We start from the raw sequence: 9,603 nt of genomic DNA, 5'->3' as shown, positions 1-9,603 counted from the left end.
AAATTGATCTGCATCACCACTGTGGCATTGGCCACTAAAACCTGTCTGTACCAGGTTTCCCAAAGGCTACATGTTTCAATATGTTTCTTCAGTGCGCCACCCCCCCCCCCCCCCCCCCCCGCCCCATGTGCTTATTAAACTGTATGCAGTACATCAGATTCAGATCTGATCAAAATAGACAGTCACTGCTGTTTATTCACACTGATTGCTTTAAATAATGTTATCTAAACATACATTATTTCTTAAAATATGTAATACCAGTGTGTACACATGGTGACTGGTATTTAAATTCAGAAAAAGGAAATTCATCCCTAGTTTTAAATAATAGTGGGAAATGATGAGGTAAAAAAGGAGGAAAGTAGTTAGACTTATTTTAAAAATATGGGATTATTGAGGTGGTTGTTCAAAGGAAGAAAAGTAAAAATTTATACCTAATAAAAACAAGCTATTTATATATATATAGGATATATAAGTATATATATATATATATATATATATATATATATATATATATATATATATATATATCCCCTGCCCTATCTAAACTCAATTGAAAGACATCTGTATTAGGCACCACACGGTTAAAAAAAAAACAGTAGTTAGCTAACACGTTTGTTGTGAACCAACGTAAAGCAAAGCATGCAAGACCAACACTCCTTTTGTCCAATGCAAAAATGCAAGGTCAAAAAAGAAAGTACTTATGTTTATTACATTCTGTTGCTTGTATGATTTTTGGGGAGCATGACATTAAATATATAAAAAATGTGCAGTGTCATTGATGGGATTTTTACAATCAAACATTAAATTTGATTCACAGACCCATATAATTAAAGACTTACTGTAAAAAACTATATATAAGTCTAATAGGTGTATAAGTTGCCCCCCACTTTTTAATACAAGAATTTCAGGAAAAAGCTTATAGGTCACACCGGTGTATAAGTCACCCCCTTTTTTAGGACCCCCTAAAAATACCTAGAATATACTTATTCAAAGGTTTTTACAGTAAATGAAAAAATAAAAACACTTTTCAAATTGACAACAATGTTTTTAAAAGACAACAAATGTTTTTAAAGACAACAATTAATCCACGATATGTATACATCAAATATGGGTGCTAACATGCCTGCAGTAGCTTTATAAAGTAATAGGACAAAAAGAGGCACTTCATGAAAGCACGAGATTCATTACCAGAAAGAAAAAAACAAATAAAAAAAACATTGGTCTAGAATATTGGTGCTATTTTCAAGCAATGAAAGGCTTCACCAAATTATTTAGCGATATATATAAACAATCACTCATTCATAAATCAAATATGGGTTTACTCTTTCAACATGATTTGTGATAGGAAAATAATTGATTCAATAAAGTATAAGGGACTAAAATAGGGTTTCTCTCAACACCTTCTGCGTTCTCTCAGTTAACTGGCAATCAAACTCTTGTAAACCGATTCTGGTGCAAGATTTCCTTATCCTTAGTTAGCTCATTTAATCTAGTGCCTAAAATAGTATAATGCAAGGGTTTACTTATGCAAGCTAATTTCAGCCATAGATCTGTTGTACAAAGTACAGGATTGTTTGGTCTGTTCCAAAATATGCCTCATACCAGGACACGACCTAGAGTGCTTTAGAGAAAGGCAGTGCTGAAATATGCAGCACATCCACGTAGAAACCTTAACAGCTCTTAAACAGGTTTTAAATAAAAAGTGCTCCATTAACAATAGAACTACATTATTGAACTTTAAGCCACAGCATCCCAAACTAGTTTTATGGCACACAACACACATTTTCTTATTGACTTACACATTTATTTATATTCAATAATAACCAGCATAATTTTGTAACACTTATTATTGATGACATGTTTATGAAATATAAACTAAATACAAATGAGACTATTATAGATTACTATACAGAATTTGTTTTTTAATAAATGGCTAAAGTCCACAACAAATACAAATACAAACCATTAAAAAAAAAAAAAAAATTATCTGCATTATATATTAAAATTGGCTTTGAGCAGCTGCAGCAGTAGCAGTGCACATAGTAAAACATAGTAGGGTTTGCTTTATTATAAATAATATAAACACACCAAAAGTATTATTTATAATATAAAACACACCAAATCATAGTAAATAGTAGCATGTATGTATATATATAATATATATATTATATATATATATATTATATATATAATAATATATATTCAAATATATTTCCCTTAACCGGGTTATTCTAAACAGTAATCAATGTGTGTCAGCAGTTCACGATGCCGACTGGTTGGATATTTGGCTCTGCATCTTGGGCACTCCAGAAAACTCCTGTCAAGAAGATTGGAGATCTTGGGAGAGGATGTATGGTACAAAGCTGGATCCTGCATAGGTGGCTGCTCATGAAACTCATGTGTGTTGCTGCAGCTAGGCTCAGATAGATAACTCTTGCAGCCATTCTGGAAAAACACAAAAACAAACAAATCTCTCTACCGCTCCAATTACTTGCTTTGTAAATACAGTTTTACAGAGCCTTATTTATAAAGCCCATCTGTATCAACAGACAGCCATTGTAATAAAAACAGTTTTACATATTAAAACATTAACACACTGTATACACCTGAATGTTGTACAGTAATTAAATAACAGGATTAATGACAGTTAAGAAAAGCAGTTCTCCTGTGTTTTTGTTTCATTTTTATACATTTAGAGGTTTGTTTCTGAACACCTTGTTTGATTTGAAAATGTGTATTCAGCTTCACAAAACAGCATAATAATTTGCAAGCACACATATTGCTCTGTGTTTCAGTAGTCAACCAACATATAGTTTTCCTAGTAGTGTTGTTTATCTTTCTTACTGTTGTTTTCAACCTCGTTATCTGTTCTCTTGCTTCGCATAGTTCCTTTAACCCTTTATGCAGCTGTAGTTGTAAACTCTGCCGATCCAGTGTTTCACTTTCAAAGTCTTCAGTGGACATATGGATCTAGTAATAGATTCAAAGCAGGTGAATATATGTTTGCAAGTGGATTAGATTGAAAAATTATTTTAACTTTTTTTTTTTTTTTTTTTTAATCATGGAATAAAGCAGTACCTTATGTAGATGAAGACAAATGATAACAAGAATAAATCATCACTTTGAACCAACAGTTCAAAGTAACAATGGAAAAGAGACAGCAGTCTACTGTAGTGAGCTTGTGGAACCTTCAGTACACCCAATATGTCTGTGGTCCTAACGGCTGTTAGATGTGCCAAATACTCATTTGAAGAGTTTTGCAAGATTCAGCATCTACTATAACAATTTGTAACGTTATACAAAAACACACAGTTCTCTACATATATACAAACTGAAGTTTGGCCTTGAGTATATCCCTGTCTCCAGGGAAATACATCCCCATCTCTCAGAACTACATGTAACTATAAATACACACCCAATTTTATAAAAAGCACAGACCATCTTAGAAAAATAACTACAGTTGGTTCTAGACAATGCTGCTGCATTTTATTCATAAAAAAAACTACTTTAAAAAAATCAAATTCTTTACATAATTAATTTAAAAAATCAAAAAGTATCATACCCTGGCTTCCACATTATGTACTTTAAAAAAATATAATTGGATGAATTGGTTATCTAGATATGAGTAAAATGTGCGACATGTATGCAAGTAAAGACAGATGGACAGGGACCTTCTTACACTCTCAATAACTTGAATAGCCACGTTCCATCACATCGTTGGTCCCCATCCTTTTCCAAGGAGTAGTTTCATTATCTGGCGAATTTGAGGGACCAGTTGGCATTTGCTCACACACCACTAATTGGGATCCTCTGCTCTAGATGACACGTAAAACTCTAAACTCCACTACAGCACAGTTAAAATAACTGTGTATAGGACTGACTGCAACACAAACAGAACATGGTCATTATGGTTCATTACAATTGTGCCAATAAAATCGTTATTTTTAGTCAGCCTTTATCAATGATAGAATTTTTTTTTTGCTTAGTGTGCATCCGAAACAACAATATTTGTATGTTGCAACAAAGTTGGAAACTAAAGTATATTAATTGTTTGAAAAAAAAAACAATCCCTTCTTGATTTCCATGTGAATTTGCTGTTGGAAGGATTGCATTTCCTGTACCTGTGATGACAAATCTGACAATCTTTTGGACAGCTCAGCTGATATTTACCTTTCCTCCTCACATCGAACTTTGGCTTTCTCGAGCTCTTCTTTCAGCCTCTGCACTTTGTTCCCCATGTGCTACTTCTCATCATCGACATACTGCCTGCTATTTTATGAGTTCCGAATGGAGATCTTTTACTGCTCTTGATTGTTGGTCATACTTCTTTCTTAATTCAGACTGCTCCTGCTGTAATTGACTTACAGTGATCTTTGGCGCCTTAAGATCATGTTTGGCTGTTAGTAAAACCTTGTCACGGTACTCTTGTTTTTTGTCAGGATTGTTTTCTATCTAAAAAAAAAAAAAGGTCAAGCCTTCAAAGTAATCCATTCCAACCATCAATGAATATGCTGTTATTGTTGGAATATTCAAAAGAAAGGGATCTCACTGTCACGAAACAAACAATTGAGCTATGAAATACATTTTCCACATTTATTTTGCTATCTGTTTTAATATACTCTCTCTTCCTAAATGTAATGAAGTCAACAATGTTAACATACAGAAACCAGCTCTCTAAAAGGCATCAATATCACTTGCACGTGGATAATCCCGATCCAAAGAATCAGAGAAATGTTTTCAAAACAAAATTAAACCGACAACCCTTGAACTGAGTCAGATGATTCTTATACATTGCCAGAAAATACCCTCTTATACATTGACAGAAAATACCCATAACCACATGTAAATCAATAGTAATCAAAAGTAGTCAAAAGTAAACAGAATTTGTTGTTTGATTAATAAGACTGCAAACCTGCATAAATAACACTGACTCTAGGGATTAAAGCAGCTATACCACAAAAGTGTCCAACATTTTATTCCTTATTTAAAAAATAAAAAAAATTAAATGACACACTAAATGAGCTGCCAGAACTCAATGTTTACTGGGTGTATTTCATCTGCTACTTTCCCATTTGCCCATTTAAAAAAAAAAAAAAAATTACCTTCTGAATTGCCTTCTTTGTGCCGGTGTGGGAGTGATTGGTTGGCTTGTCTTAACTCCTGCTCTAGCTCAGACATTGTTGCCAGCAGTCCCTTAACATAGGCCTCACACTGCTGGTCATAAACCAGCTACTGTTGGTTCTTGTCTAGAGCCTTTTTGCAATAAAAGTAAAAAATTAGGAAAATAAATGCTTTACGTACCATTTTCCATAATTAAGTCTGATTACACATGCTACTTAGGACAGTTAGTTTTGGTACATACAATTCTAAATAGTAACATATTATATTATTATATATAATTTGAAAGGTCAAAAAGGGGGATTAGTAGACTGGGAAGAAGTTTGAACAATAAGACCTGAACACTTCATAAAAAATCTAGGACAGCCTAAAGTACACAGTACTTACATCTCTTAGTTGTTCCTGAATCACTACAATTACAGTTGAAGTATTTGCTACAGTTTTATAATTCTACAAAGAAAGTAGATAAAAATATAAAATGTAAAAATGTATACTGTATGATTATTTCTATTGGAAAATTGCACATCTTAATATATATTTTTTGTGCTAAATAATTAGTGAATTTAGGACACAAGTTTGTACAGTATTTTGAAACTGAATGTTTTGTTTTTCCACAATATGCTATATAAAAACATGTATCTTAATGATTTTTTAAATTTTATTTAGTCAAATTGATATAAAAAGCAATGGCTTTCTGTTCAGGTTTAGCAAAAGTGGTTTACAGTGATACTAAGATTGAAGGAACAACATAGCAAAAATACATTTTAAACAAAAATATAAAGGTAAATGCTGCCATCTACTGGATAATTTTTTTTTTTTTTAGGTTTCAAAGATTTAGATGATCCTAGATTCAAACTAAAATTAAGTAATCCAGTATCTGAAATCTGACGGTGATCATGAACCATGTCCATTTAACAGTTTTCTTGACAATTACAGAATCAAAGTTCATACTTAACTGTTTATTTGTCAACAATTTTAACCAATCAGATCATTGGAACTACTCCTGCTTTGAGAAATAAAAAAAACACATGTGCATTTTTTTTTTTCACAGATTTTCTTCAAACACAAAAGGAACCAAATTTATACAACACTGCATTTCTGAAGAGTATCCACACTGGTTCCTTGGTTTGTGATAATGACATCCATGACTTGCGTTGTTTATGACTTTTGTGATATTTTGAACATTTCTTATTTCATGATGTCTTATTACATCTTCTGGCTTAATTATCCCTAGATCCATGACGAAAAGAGATTAACAATTAATATAATGTATGTTTAAGTATTTCAAATCAATCATAAATGTGTAATTGTTATAAGACAAAAAGAAACCTAACAATCCAAATTATTATTACATTTATTCATATTCTCAAAGGAAGAAGAATAAAGGTTGGGCTTCATAGTTAAAAACATGTGGTAGCGATCCCAGTTCCCGCAGGCAGGCGCATCACACAGGGCGAGTCAATCCACAGAGGCAGATGGCGGGCGCAAACCTGGGACCTCTCGCACTAAAGGACAGTGCTGATACCGCTGTACAAAAGAGCCGGCTCCTTTGCAAGGAGCATATATCAGGCTTATGTCTTTGTATGTGATTATGACACCTACCAGCCCTGCTGCTGCCTTCCCCCTTGCACGCCACACTCTCCCCTGCCAGCCTCAAGTCCACCCAGGACTTGCTCACCAGGCTACAGTCCGACAAGTGCGTGCCGGGGTACCTGTGTCCACTTCTCACACCAATGTAGCAGTCTCGGTTAACACAGGCAGACGCATCACACACGGCGAGGCAATCCACACACAGACAGAGGGTGGGATGGAATCCGAGACCTCTCACACTAAAGGATAGCGCCAATACCGCTGTACAAATGAGCCAGCTCCTTTGCAAGGAGAGTATATCAGGCTTTGTATGTGATTATGTCACCTACCAGCCCTGTTGCTGCCTTCCCCCGTGCACGCTACACTACTATACCTCAACATGGTCTTCAAGCCAGTAATCTGTGACACCTGCTTGATGTGGGAAATCCGAGAAAACCCAGCGGAGCTAAACCAAGTGTGCGTAAAGTGCCGCGTGATCCAGGATTTGCATAAACTAGTAAGTATGTTAGAAATGGAGCTGGAAGAAGTGAGACAGCAACAGAATCTTGAGGAACTGGCACACCTACAATTCATGGAAGTCTGCATCACCCCTAACAGACTGAAAGCCACCAGGGAGATAGAAGGTCAGAACAGCTGGGTTCAGGTACGCAGAAGCAGGTTAAAAAAGAAACTTCGTCAAACACAACCACCAGAAATCGAAACAACCAACAGATTTGAGTCACTTCAGAATTTTGATGAGCAGAACCAGCAACAAGAGAATGAAAGGAACAACATCCAGGATCCCATTGACAGTGGTGACCAGACAGCAAAAAGAAGGGAGGTGATGATTGTTGGGGACTCCATATTGAGAAACACAGCAAGTTCAATTCGCAGTTTGGACCCCCTTACTACAACAGTGTGCTGCCTTCCGGGAGCCTCGGTCAAGCACATCACTGAGAACGTGGACAGGCTCCTAGAACGAACAGGAGACGACCCGGTAGTAGTCGTCCACATCGGTACAAACAACATTGGAAGAGACAGACCAAAATCCCTGCAAAACAAATTCAGAGAGCTAGGAAGGAAATTAAAAGAGAAAACCAAAACTGTGGTATTTTCTGGTATACTACTGGCACCTTGCAAAGGACCATATGGACAGCTGGAAATAATTAATCAAAACGCATGGCTGAAGACGTGGTGCACACGGGAAGGCTTCACCTATCTTGATCATTGGACCACATTCTACAACAAGGACTATCTGTATAGACGGGATGGACTGCATTTAAATAACAAGGGAACCAGTCTACTCGGAGAAAAGATCCTCGAGCAGGTTCAGAAGCATTTAAACTAGAAAGGAAGGGGGGAGAAATCAACAAAAAAACAGAAGGGAGACCGCATCAAAACAAGAACAACAACTCAGGTAAGACAACCATTAAATGCATTTATCTAAATGCTAGAAGTATCAGAAACAAAATTCTAGAACTTGAAGCTACTGCACTAACAAGTAACTATGATGTGATAGGTGTTACAGAAACGTGGTTGTCTGAGAGTGATGGGGACGAATATAATATTTGTGGGTATACACTGTATAGGAAAGACAGGCAGGACAGAAGAGGAGGAGGGGTAGCGCTATACATAAGAAACAGTCTTGAAGCCCAGGTGTTAAACCTGGACAAAGAAAATAAAACCGAATCAATATGGGTCAGAATAACGGACAAAAATTCAAAGGGCATAATAATAGGAGCATGCTATAGACCGCCAGATTCAGACGGTGAGCAAAATAATCTGTTATACAATGACATTGCGTCTAGCAAAGGAGAAGCCATGCTAATGGGGGATTTCAACTTCCCCCAAATAAAATGGGTGGGTAGCGCGAAGGATGAAATAGAAATGGTGGAAATGACAAATGACTGCTTCCTAACACAATTTGTCAAGGCACCGACTAGAGGGGAGGCATGCCTTGATTTAGTCTTTTCAAATAACGAAGATAGAATAACTAAAACAGAGGTCAGAGAACCACTGGCAAACTCAGACCACAACATGGTCTCATTTGAAGTGTTTTTTAAATCCCCAAAAGTAATGACTAAAGCTAAGGTTTACAATTTTAGAAAAGCAAACTATGAAGGTAGGAAACAGAGACTAACAGAAGTAGATTGGAGTAAAATAGAGAAAACACCCACAGAAGAAGGATGGTTGTTCTTCAAAAATGTAGTACTAGAGGCGCAAAACAATTACATCCCTAAAGTAGACAAATCTAAATGTAAAACTAAATTGCCAAAATGGTTTAACAGATCAATTAAAAAAAATATTCAGTGAAAAAAGGCACTTTACAGAGCATTAAAAAAGGACCAAAAAGAAAGTACGCAGAAAGAATACACAGAACTGCAAACACAAGTCAAAAAGGAAGTTAGAAAGGCCAAGAGAGAAATAGAAATGAACATTGCTAAGGGAGCTAAAACCAATTCCAAAATGTTTTTCCAATATTACAACAGCAAGAGAACATTCAAAGAGGAGATTAAATGTTTAAGAGATACAAATGGCAAAATCGTAGATGAAGAAAAAAAATAGCAAATATATTAAATGATTACTTTTCACAAGTTTTTACAAAGGAAGATACTGACAACATGCCCCACATGTCATCCAGTTCCTATCCAGTTTTAAATAACTTTAGCATAACTGAAGCAGAAGTGTTAAAGGGCCTAGGAGCTCTTAAAATAAACAAATCCCCTGGGCCGGATGAGATCCTCCCAGTAGTACTCAAAGAAATGAAAGAAGTAATTTACAAACCGCTAACCAAGATCATGCAGCAGTCTCTTGACACAGGGGTGGTACCGACAGACTGGAAAATTGCAAACGTAATACCGATCCACAAAAAGGGAAACAAAACTGAACCAGGTAACTACAGACCAATAAGCCTGA

The 9,603-nt window shown here is 35.7% G+C and overlaps 1 pseudogene; it reads right to left on the bottom strand.

Moving 5' to 3' along the window:
- Nucleotides 1-2,226: 2,226 nt before the first annotated feature.
- Nucleotides 2,227-6,358, bottom strand: LOC121321660 (annotated as a pseudogene).
- Nucleotides 6,359-9,603: the final 3,245 nt, after the last annotated feature.

This window comes from Polyodon spathula, chromosome 10 (genome assembly GCF_017654505.1).
Source record: "Polyodon spathula isolate WHYD16114869_AA chromosome 10, ASM1765450v1, whole genome shotgun sequence".
NCBI lineage: Eukaryota > Metazoa > Chordata > Actinopteri > Acipenseriformes > Polyodontidae > Polyodon > Polyodon spathula.
Note: the sequence above shows the minus strand (reverse complement) of the source record. Positions and strands in the feature narration are given on the sequence as shown.